This window comes from Myiozetetes cayanensis, unplaced genomic scaffold (genome assembly GCF_022539395.1).
Source record: "Myiozetetes cayanensis isolate MyiCay16 unplaced genomic scaffold, myiCay2020 scf2-11, whole genome shotgun sequence".
Taxonomy (NCBI): domain Eukaryota; kingdom Metazoa; phylum Chordata; class Aves; order Passeriformes; family Tyrannidae; genus Myiozetetes; species Myiozetetes cayanensis.
In genome coordinates, this window is record NW_026087411.1 from 35110841 (window position 1) to 35122929 (window position 12089).

Genomic DNA, 12089 nt, shown 5'->3' on the forward strand with positions numbered 1-12089 from the left:
AGAGATATTATAGAAGTGATTCATAGTTGAAGTTTCATCTGGGAGCCCACTAGAAATTTTATTCTTCCTGTGCTCTCCTTTCAGGATAAAAAAGAAGCTCTGGCTGTGAACTTGGTATATAATCATTTCAAAGCTTAAAGGGATGTATACGGATTTTGAAAACTTAGTTACTGGTTTTCAAAACAGAGCAACTCCAGAGCATGACACTCTTTCACACTTTTTTCAACTGCTTATAAAATTCTGCGTAGAAAACTGGCCTACCACACGTGTGACATAGTTTACATTAGAAAACAGCTTTGCAATACTTCACTTTGCTCACTGTTACTGACTGGGTTTCTACCAACAAATCCGCTTTTTCAAAGCTTCACATTTTAAGCATATCAATTGCTCAGTGAAAGCAGGTCGCTTTTATCTGCTAGTAACAGAGTGTACTGAAAGTAAACGGTGACTCTGTATCTCTTTAAAGTTTTACATTACTTGAAGAAAAATTGTATTACAGCTAAACTAGCTACACTTTGGAGGATACATATGTTTTTCATATGTCTAGAGAACATGGCATAGCAAACGGTTTCATCTGACTACCACAGCCTGTCTTTGGACCTGGATAAGCGTGTGAAATGTCAGTAATCACAATGATAGTCTTTGGCAGTTTGTTGTCTGTGAAAAATGTGCAGTCCTAAACAGACATTGGTATTGTAACACACTGTATAGAATGAATTCACATTTCACTGTTTAGATATAGAATTTTCAAAGTAAAGAAATGCAAAAGGGGAATGGTTACATCCAGCTGGTCTACAGCATGAACTGAGACAATTAAAAAACAGAAGTGATTTTACCTTCAACAACTTCATGCAGATGTCTGTAGAAAAGTACAATGTTGACTTGTTATTTCTTGGTATTAGAAACATATGTTTGGTGAAAGTAGGATGTGTTTTTAGTAGAATTAGACTGTTTATATTTTTTGATAGAATTAAGGATGAGAGATGTAGAAGGTGAATCCTTGGAAGTTAGCACTGCATTCACTAATGAGAATTGTGGAATGTGCAAATTATATGTTACTTTAGACAGTGATTTCCTTTAAATGCTGAAGATTTTTCTCTGCTAGTTCTTGTATTTATGTAATTTGTGTGAGTGTTGTAACAACTGATGCACCAACAATTATGCTTTGTGCATGATTTCTGCACAACTCAGTTTCCCAGAAAAAAAGGGATTTACCTGAGATTGGTGCAAGTCACTTGTTATCTGATGCAGAAACAAGGTTTCTGTAAGTCCCAGTACTTTACATCAGCAGTTTGACCAGTAAATCATCTGTAGTTTCACTGCTCTTGTTTGGTACTTGTGTTTTGATGTGCTGGTATTCATCCCTGCCAAATGCTTGTCAGTCCAGTACTTTTTGAATGAGCACCTTGTCTTCTATTTTTGAATAACAACATGGACAGGTGGCTGCATAGTTTCCAATCAAGAAAGAATGCTGATGAATTATACAGAACTTCTGACTTGCATTTAGTAGCACTGTGACATGTTATAACAGCTTGCCAAATCCAGCATTTCTTATAAATCTCATGTCAAGAGGCAAAAGTATCCACCTTTCATAGCTAAACCTCTCAAGACTCAATGTTTGAAGATGACCTGATTTGCTCCATTTTTTAATGTAGCTTTTTATGATAAATGTCTCCTTTTTTAATGGACAAAATAAGATAGTTTAGTATTTTCATCCTGCTGCCCAACAGCATTGTGCACTTTCTTAATTTCAGGAAACATTCTATTGTTCTTTTGCAAGAAGAAAATCCATTTCAGGGATTGTGTTTGAATAATAATTGGCAGCATGCCTGAAGTATTGACATTGTCTCGTCAGGACTCTGTACACCTGCATGTCCGTGCAATGTCTAATCTTTCTCAGTGAGAAATTGATTTTATGTAAGTTTTTTAAATACTGACAGACTTTACATACTTATCTTTGTGATCATACAGATGACCTGGAGCCTTGACATACCATCTGTGAAACTCTAGATGATTTATATCCTAAAAATGGTGGTATAATTTGTAGATATAATGTAAGGAAACATGTGCTAGTTCTTCACTAGACAGTGATGTGTAAATCAAATGGGTAAGGTGATTTTCTAGTGTAAATCAGGGAAAGCTTGTTTCAGAATTTATCCTCAGGCCTTTGGGTAAGGAAATATTAAGCATTTTCAGTTTTCTGAGGGTCATAACAATAAGTTTGCTGCTGCATTTTGACCTGATTAGCAGACATCAGTACAGAATTTTTTTTTCTTTTTGAAGAGGTCAAATCATCAGAGAGTTTTTTCTCTCTTACAAGTGAAATGAACAGGAAGGAAGCATCTGAGGAAATTTTCAGCCATCTTGGATCTTTCTACATTTTCTGTTACACACCTGTGTAAGAGATCTGTACAGCTCTATGAGATACTGTTTGAGGTCATGGAAGCAAGAATGGCTAGATCCCCAGCTGGTATCAATCAGCCTTGTTTTACTGAGTCAGTAGAGCAGTGCACTTACTTTATACCAGCAGACAAGCCGGGTGAATGTGCACATTAGAAAAAGGAAGTTTATGTTCATTATTTACTATATATGTTAGTGGCAGTTACCAGTAATGTAATCCCAGGCATTCCAGATGATACATTCATAGGTTTTCAAATATAATTGATTAATAATAATAATTTTTAAAAAGGTATTTTTAAATAGAAGATTAAAATGAAAAAAGTAAGACCATAGCTGTGCACAGTTGTCACTGAAAGTGCAAACCTGGTTTTCTATTTTATGTATGACTCATTCCATAATTTAACTCAGACTTTGGTGTGTGTTAATTTTGGGTTTAATATATTTAAGGGTAGGTTTAACCTCTTTTTTTAATTGAATCCTACTCCTGCTTTATGTGATCAAAAATCCTCTCTGGTCATATTGCCTGGTTTCTATCATATTGTCTAGTATTATTTAAGCAGTGCATAACTTCAGTGCTTGGATGCATTTGCACAAAAACCCTTAGAGAAAGCACGAAGTCCAAAAGAAAGGGAAAAGAACTTGTCAGTTTTGCTTGTTTTTCAGTGAGCTCTTTAGGATTAATCTCAATTCAGTCTTCATTCTTCCCAAGAACAGGTGGGGAGTTTTGAGGGTTTATTTGGGGAATGTTGTGTGCAGGCAAAAGAAGGTCATGCCTGCCTCCTCTCCAAGGGCTCATTACTCTGACCACTCCCAAGAAACATCTCTTCTCAACAAAGGATGTTATCTATCAGAGAAAGATATCTTTGATTGTGAAAGCCAGTTACACCAAGCTATCAGTGTGCCCTACTGCCCTCATTGTTGCCCTACCTCTTGGACTGATGCACATGTTGACTGAGTAGGGATTTGATGTGAGGCATGGTTCCCAAAAAAAAAAAAGGAGGAGGCTGGCACAGATGCAATAACAAAGAACGGGACACAACTTTAACAAAAGTTAAAAAAATGTGTGACTGCACGCATCATGAATTAATAGTAATAAATCTTTGCAATGAACTCCATGTGTTCAAAGACGATGGAAAAATACTTTAAATAATTTTCAGCTTCCCTATAGAGTTATGCTTTTCTTATGTCAAACCTTGATCTACAGTTCTGTGGAGGAAAGAAGCATTTGCAATGTTAAAACAACCCTTTTCACTTTAGATTTAAAACAGGATGACAGAAATATAAACATTGTATTAACCAATATTGATTTCTCCTTTCTTTTGGAGGGAGATGAACAAAAGTAATAAGAAAACATGAATTTAGTTTCAAAGCCAGTCCCTTCATGCTTATTCTGAAAGTTTAATCTTTTATGTGAAAAAGTGCCTGCTGACATTATTGAGTGTATAAGTCAATGACAAATCTTCCACTGAGTTAAATGAACCCACAATTTCATCTCAAGATATTGAACCAGATTTGCACATTTGCTTTTTTTTAAAAATAAATTGAAAGCTTAAGAACTGCATGGTACGCTATATATTTTTCTGGATTATGCTGAGGAACAGATTAGTGATTAAAATTTGGCATGACAGTTAAACAGGAAGAAACCAAGCTGTTTAGCCTGGAATATTTTGAATCGCTTGATCTCTGAAATTAATTTACTCTATCAGAGTTCAGTTACTCTGCTTCAGATTTTGACCTAGGTCTAATCTGAGTCGTTTCTCAGTAGATTTACAGATAATTATTGTATTTGTAAAAATGCCACATAAGATACAAGTAGTACTGAATTCATTGTGATGCCTGTTTGCAGGATTCTTAGCAAAGGGCTGCGTTGGTGGAAAGTCAAAGCAGTGTAATTCGTTCACACCCAGTCTGACAAAGAGTGAGCATAATATGTCATTTGGAAACTAGTATGCAAGGAAAAGAATGTTTTTATGTGACAGACAGGTCTGCACAGGTGTTTAGATCCAGCTGACAGCTACAGTATATGCTAGGCAGGTACTTCTTTTTGGGAAAGAGAAACATAAGCATTTTATCTGATCACATCTGTATTCTGTCAGGGAGTCCTCCTGCCTTGAGAAAGCCCTACCTGCTCCTTCCAGTCATCTGAGGTGGCTGAGTAAGCATCCTAGACTCACCCTGTGCATGCATAACATAAAGTTGTCTCAGCACTTAGCTGAGGCGTGTGCACTGCACCTGTAAACTTGCCCAGGTGGATTCCAGCAACACAACAGTCATAGCACACATCACAGTATAGGCTATACAAGCTCACCTGCACGCTGGCCAGTATCACAGTTCAGCTGCTTTGGCTGATATTTGGATTGAAATAAATATTATTGTTGAAATTATTTGCCTTGCTTAGATGTGCCTGTGTGAGTTGCAATCAAATGGTTTTGTAGATGTACCTTTAAAGACCCTCAGGTTCACTGTGTTAGGCAACTACTAGAAAAAGTCTGCCTGTTTGCTTGCTTAGAGCATTCTTTGGAAATATTTAAATCAAAAATCTTTATCCAGAAACACCATGGTAGTCACAGGCCCAGATGAATAGTGAAGGTGTTCTTAAGTAAAGAGTAGTTCTTAGTGTTGTCATAATGTAGCACTCTGTTATTAAAATTTTGATTCTGGTCCAGTTTTCTGTTTTAGTCATAAACTTTACCACTCACTGTTAAATGGCAATAATGCAGTCATTATAATAGCTAAGCTGGCTATGTGTATTAGAGAATGATAACTGCTAGTGAAGATACTATGATAAATAATGAGAAAATTCTACAAAATCAGGATTACAGAGATTACATTATTGCTGTAAATGCAGAAATAGCTATTGTGAAAGATAAGGAAGAATCTCTGAAGGTATATTCTATCTAATCAAAACATTACCCACATGAAAAAGTAACAAAAGCAATGAAGTGATAAAAGCAACATTAAGGTATATAAAGATGGGATATGCAGACAGTGAACCTCTTTACAAGGAAGGTTTCCAGTCTTGAAAAACAATTATGGCTGTTTGGTCCCTTCAGAGTTCATTAACAAACACTTGGGAGCACTGATTAGGGCCTGTATCTTTGTTTTCCCACTGGCAAAACAGAAATGATTAATGGCAAAAATGTGAAAAGATAGATGAAGAACTTGGTATTGGTTTATGGGACATATTCTTAGGTTTAAGCTAATTAAACTGAAACTCTGAAAAACCCTTCTGATCCTCAACAGTTGAAAACTTTCTCTTTAATGTTATTTGGAACCATTTAACAATAGAGATATCAGAGGGGAATAGCAGAATGGTGGTTTAATTTGTTTACTCCCTTTACTGAAGAACTGGCTTTTAAGACCTCCAGTAATTTAGATCTTTGTAGAGCTCTAAGAAGCCAAAAGAATTATTTATTTATATTTTTTTCTGTCTGTTATTCTGTTTATGCTTCAGAGTTTGGCAAAATAATTAAAAAATTCTGATGTAGTTTTTTTTAAAATAATTTGAAACGAACAACCCCTTAACATTCTGCAGTCTTAAAACGCTGTTCCTTTTGTCTGTTCCTGCCATTATCAGTAGTCTTTTCCCATGGTTCATAAATTTCCAGTAAACCTCAGAGAAATATTCCAAGACCACAGATGATGTTTGAGACCATGTTAAATTAGAACCAGCCCATAATGATTATTAATTATTTTAAGTGTTTCCTCTTTATGCTTCATTTCCATTGTTGGCAGACTCTGTTTGAGAAAAGCCAGCTATCTGAATACCAAAGAGCACTAGAGCAACTTAAACCCAGGGAAATCGTTTGAGTTGTTTCAGATCTAAAGTGCAATGTCAGTCTGTTTTGCATCATGGATTTGTCTGTAGCTTCCTACATGAGATCTGATTTAAGGACCTGACTCGATGTCCCCTAAGTCAGCAGGTTCACTGTGGGCTTTGGGGGACTTTGGATCATGCCATCAAATTCTACACCTGTTCTTACATCCATGGATATCACCATAGGTAGAGGCCATCTTCCCAGAACCTGTTGCTCATGGAAGGCACATGAAGTTTTGCTAAAGCCTTCTTCCATGCCCACATGTGTCCCTGCCATTCCCTGCCGTGCCAATCACAACTTGAAGGAAGGACACATTTCACATCCTCACAACCGTAAAATAAGTGTTGAAAATAAGATTATACTTGCAATTAGGGTTAGCAGCGTGGTTGTTTCATCAAGAACAGGGAGTTCCTTATCTATAAGTTTATTTGGAAATTACTCATATTGCTAGGGAAAGTCAAAAGAAAATAATGAGTCAAATGTGTGTTAGACATTGCATTACAGAATAAGAAAAAAGTGCTACATATGGTCAGGTATACCTGTGATTTAATTCTGTGTCTTTTTTGGGACATCTCACTGAAGTCCTGGAGCTGAGGGCCCTCTCCTCCCTCACACACTGCCCCTAAGTGTTACAGCTCAGCACCTTACTTGAAGAAGGGTTTGTATAGCCAAAAAGAATTCCCTTTTTCCCCCTCCCTACTGTATCAGTTGTTCTGATGGAAGGCATTATATTTAGTGCAAAATACAAACTTTACCTTGCCTAAATACTTAACCCACTGGGAACACAGCTTGCCCTCTTAGTCACTGTGTCTTAATTTTGACTGGAATGACTTTGGCTGTCCTTGGATTGTATCTGCTGAGAAGCCGCCCTTCCCTCAGAGCAGCTTCTGCTCTGAGCTCTGCTCCCTCACTCTCTCTTTTGTTCCTTTTGTCATCCTTCTTTTCAACTTCCTTCCTAGATCTTTTTCAATAGGAAAGCTGCCTGGGGACCTGCACTAAATAATTATGTGAAGGATCAGTGTTTCCCTCTCCTGCTAGCTGTGGCTGGGCCCTGGGATACGATATGCAAATCTAGCAAGGAGTACGCTTCATCCTTCCTTCCTTCCTGTTTGGGGCCAGGATTTTCCCTTCTCCTTATCAGGCTGCTTTTCACTTGCATTTCACTTGTATCCTGTAATTAGCACATTCCTTCTAGCTTGGCTGGCTTTTTCCTGTTTACAGCAACTCCACAATCGCTACCCAACTCTATAAATCATACACTTTATGAGAAGTACTCATTGTAAATATGTGTGTTACTAGACTTACCATTTCTAGTTCACTGGGAACTTTGAGTATAAATTCTGTTTTACATATTAATAATGCAAATAGTAGCTTTGTGCTGAAAATTATTTCCTAAATGGCCATCCTTTTTAATGTGTTTGGGGATACTGCCATACGTGACTGGGTATTTCTAAGAAAAAGAGTAATATCCAAATATATCAGATGAAAAGACATACAAATTAAATATATTGAAAATGAAATGAATCATTTTGTAAAGAGAAGTAAGTGAGGATGCAGCTTCTTGAAGGCATAGTTTGGCTCATGTTATTTCTTGGGAGGAAAGATGTATGCTCTGGATATAAGAGTGCAAATACAGGAGAATTTATCCATGTCCTTCAAAACTTTTCCAGAACTGCCTCTACTAACATGATCATCCACTTAGTATATCTTGAGTCTGAGATTTTTGTTAAAATAGATTGCAACCAATTGACTTAAGCTTTCCTTTTTCATGTGGGTAGAATTTTTAGTAAAATGTTTTTTAATTGCTTCCACCTGCACTTGCAATTCCATCTCTAATATACTTGTATGCCCCATATGTTAGTCTTGTTGTGCTACCCATCCCTTGAGCAATCCAAATCTTCATTCATTGCCAACTAAATGGGAGACAGAAATATCTGAAGATGTTGGATTTCGAGCATGATGTGTGTACTGTAGCTTGACACAGATCACTGGCTGGACTTCTGTTAGTTTTGGTGCTTTCTAATGCATGAAATGTTAACTGAAAAATGTTATCATATGAATTTTTGGCCTTTTATGGACAGAATGAAGGACCTGAAATCTAAAGCTTTCACGGCTCAGTAGAAGGTCATATTTGCTTGCTGAGTGAATTAGAGTCAGATAGATTCACCTCCTATTTCTCAAGAAAAATCATTTGAGACCTTAAACTTAAGCATAATAAACAGAGCTCTAAGAGATAAGAGTAACTTGATAATTATTGAAAGCTTTGAGGAAAAAATGTGTCAATGAGGCAATTAAAGCAGGAAATGATCATATGGTTCCTGATGGTTGAGAACAATGACAGAAAAATATATCTGCAAAGAATTTTTGTTCTGGATTTTGAAAGTTGAAGTGATGTTTTCAATCTGCCAGAAGGAAAAATAGGAAAATGAAAAAACATCATTTGTTTCAATTATGTAGCCTTAGTGTACATTAGCTCCCAGAGATACCAAAGAGCACCTATAGCAGTGTTGGTGTGAGCTGCATCTCATGTGGGAAAGGAAAATAATTATGGCAATAGTTATGTCCTTGCTTTACCGAGCAGTTAGGAATGGCATGGGAGACCAACAGAGATGTCAGGTTTGTAGAGTTCGGCTGTGATCCATTTTAGTTTGTGTAAAAGTAACTATGGAAGAGAAGTGAAGAGTAGTGAGCACTTGTGAGCATAGAGGACAGTGATTTTTCTTAGTTTGTCAGCAAACAGAATAGTTACAGATGTACTGGACTGTACTAGGTTTGGCTGAGGTGGAGTTAACTTTCTTCACAGCGACCCCTATGGCACTGTGTTTTGGAATTGTGACTAAAATAGCGTTAGAAACATACCCATGTTTTGGCTGTTGCTGAGCGGTGCTGGAACAGCCCCAAGCCTATCCTTCTTTTTCACACTCTGCCCTCTCCAAGTGAGTAGGCTGGGAAGGGGGCACAGCTGAGACATCTGACCCAAATCAGCCAAAGGGATATTGCATGCCATATAACATCTTTCTCAACAAAAGGAACTCCAGTTTTGAGGGAGGGGTCAAGGTGTGGTTGGTAAATGGTCTTTATCTCAATCCACAGGTTTTCTTGCATTTGCTCTTCCTGCTCTCTTCCTCATCCCACTGCTGTGGTGGTTCTGGGTGGATACTTCATTTCTGGCCAGGGTCCATGCACCACATGGCAATTACTGCAGAGGTGAACAGACAGTAGGGTTCTGTGCTCTCTGGTGCCTGTGATCTGATTCCCCTATTAAGTATATAGCCATTTGGAAGTTCTGTGTCTTTAAACTCTGAGTTACTGAGGGGCATTTTCAGTCAACCAGAATAACAGAAAAAATACTGTGAAGTTAAATGTCAGTGCTTAATGCTACAGGATATACATTTGCCTGTGTGAGTCATCCAGTTAACATCCTTTATTCTTCCAATGGAGCTGAATGAATCACAGACATGTTTTTCCAGAGCAGGTGCTTTTATCAGATAGACTGAATTAATAATAATTCAATAATAAATACATCCTTTATTTTAACTGTCTACAGCACTTAAAACTTCCTGTCAAGGTGAAGCCACAACTGATCACCTGTTCCTCACATTATTTCTCTCAATGTATCCATGCCACCAAAATTGCAGTTTAGGCTTTGAGGACCTATTCTTCACAGGAGGAAATGGTCATAAATGTGTGACCTGAGGAAGAGCAGGAAGAGCAAGAGCATTTTGCACCACAGCCAGTTAGCTGAGATGACTGGCGAAGGACAGTCCACAAGTTGGATGTGTTATTCCTAATGTAGAAATGAGGCTCGGAAGTCCTAACAATCAATTAAAACTCAGATGGAAAGTAAATAGTGCAAGACTGAGAAGGTAGTACAGCCTGATTCAGAGGATCAGCATGATTTTATCTCCAGTTTGCAATTTGTAAACTCTTTTTTTATTGATTGATTTTTTTTTTTTCCTTGGTGACTATCTTGACGTGTACAGTCAATTAAAAGGAGTCTAAAACTTGGAATCAACACTCTAAAATAGAAAGGTAAGTTTGAACCTCATGAGTCATGAACATTTCTAAAACTAATATGTTCCTGTGATGCTGAACCGGTAGCATCACCTGGCAGTCTGCTTGTAACTTTTGTGGAGAGGAAACGTGTGATGTATGGCTATGCTATTTTCAGTAGCTGATACTGTAGTGATTAGAAAGCGATGGCAGAGATGGGCCTGTTGCATTAATACTGTAGAAATTTAGCAGAAAATAAACCCTCTTGCATTCCAGCTGGTCCTAGGAGATCAGAGGGGTTGGGTGTGGCAATTTCTGATTATAATCAATTAGGCATTATAAATTCCTAGAGGGTCTTTTATCACACCTATGAAAACATAGATAGTTATCTTGGAAACAATTGTGATCATCTTACTGTTGGGTGTTTTTTTCTAGAATACCCTTAAATGACTTACTGGACTACCACAAAATGATCTGCAATAAGGATGGTAATGAGAAATATGCAGACAACGGAATATTTTTTTTGCTTAGTTCAGCAGGAAATTTTAATACCACCCTAGAGTACTGCTGAAGATGATTTTAATCCACAATTCTTTGTTCACAGTGATTTTTTGGTGTATTTATGTTTGTTCTACCAGCGCTAGTGGAAATGCTCTTTAGTAACAGAGCAAATATTTCACAGATCTGTTTTCTACAAAAGTGGTTGCTATTTAAATATAATTTTAACAAAAATTTTTATATTATATTATTATAAACATTATATATATAAAATATATATAATTTATGATATGTATTACTACAAACAAAACATAGAGAAAAAGTCCTCAGGAATGGAAGGGAAAAAATTCCATTTTTTAAAGAGCCAAAGGACTGAATAAATAATATGAAAATATATTCTATTTGTTCATTTTCTGCAAATCATCTACTCTCAGGCTTGAATAGAAAAACAGTGGATCAAAACACTTCAAACTCAGTGGGAGTTTTTCCACTGCATGTCATGAGCTCTGTGTCGATGCTTGTGTCTTATAACTTGTACTAACATGCTGGACATGGGGAATCTGTTTCTCCACTGTTTTGATGCTGCCAGTGGAAAAATAATGTTGTTTTTCTGCATTGCAGGTTACAGGACAGCCAATAGGTTTTACCTAGTTCTGTGCTGATGAGAAAATTAACATTTTTAGGTAACTCCTTTCAGCCTGTGCAGAGACCAAGTATAAAGTTTGTCCTTCTGATGCCAACACATGATAATTTTGAGTGTTATTGGACAGATGTTAAAGACAGAAAGACCTTAGTCATGGCAGTACTGAGCATCTTCCTATGACAGCAGATGTTACTATCTTCTTCCTAACTTTTTCTGGTGGTAATAAAGACCAAGGGCAAAAGAATTCTTAAAGACAGAATTTACTTCTCAATATATGAAATAATTTTCTTGGAGCATGTTTGGGACACATTAATAAGCAATTTCTTTAGAGAATATCCATCACTTCTTGCATTACCACATACAGTAAAAAAATTTTGATCCGTTCACTCAGTGATGACAATGTTTCATGATTAAATTTCTATTATGTTATTAAGGGCAAGGGAGTTTCTCATTTCAGTTGGTTTCAAGCAAGTAAAATTGCAGGAAGTATTCAGGGCCTCTTATGAGAGAAGTTTCTCTCCTACCATTCTTCCCATGAAGAACCAGACTTTAAGCACCTAATTTTTTATATTTATACTTTTTCTTTTCCTCTTGGATGGAAGTATAATTGAGTTAAAACAATCTTTTACTGATAAGTACTTTATTTGCAATAAGTGTAACTCTAGTAATTTTTTCTGTCACTCAAGATGCTGCTGGCTTAAAGCTACATTTAAGAAAACTTACTGTTTTCTTCCCTA

The 12089-nt window shown here is 36.8% G+C and overlaps 1 protein-coding gene across 5 annotated transcripts in view; it reads left to right on the top strand.

The window, feature by feature from the left end:
* The window catches only part of SMYD3 (SET and MYND domain containing 3), a 392669-nt gene that overhangs the window by 273339 nt on the left and 107241 nt on the right, over positions 1-12089 (top strand). Inside the window, exon 1 of one of the 5 annotated variants that reach the window (XM_050315261.1) lies at positions 10234-10250. The exons of the other annotated variants lie outside the window; for them this stretch is intronic. The gene's annotated coding sequence lies outside the window, so the exon portion shown is untranslated. Of the gene's footprint in view, positions 1-10233; positions 10251-12089 lie in introns of those variants that run through there. 5 annotated transcript variants of the gene reach the window in all.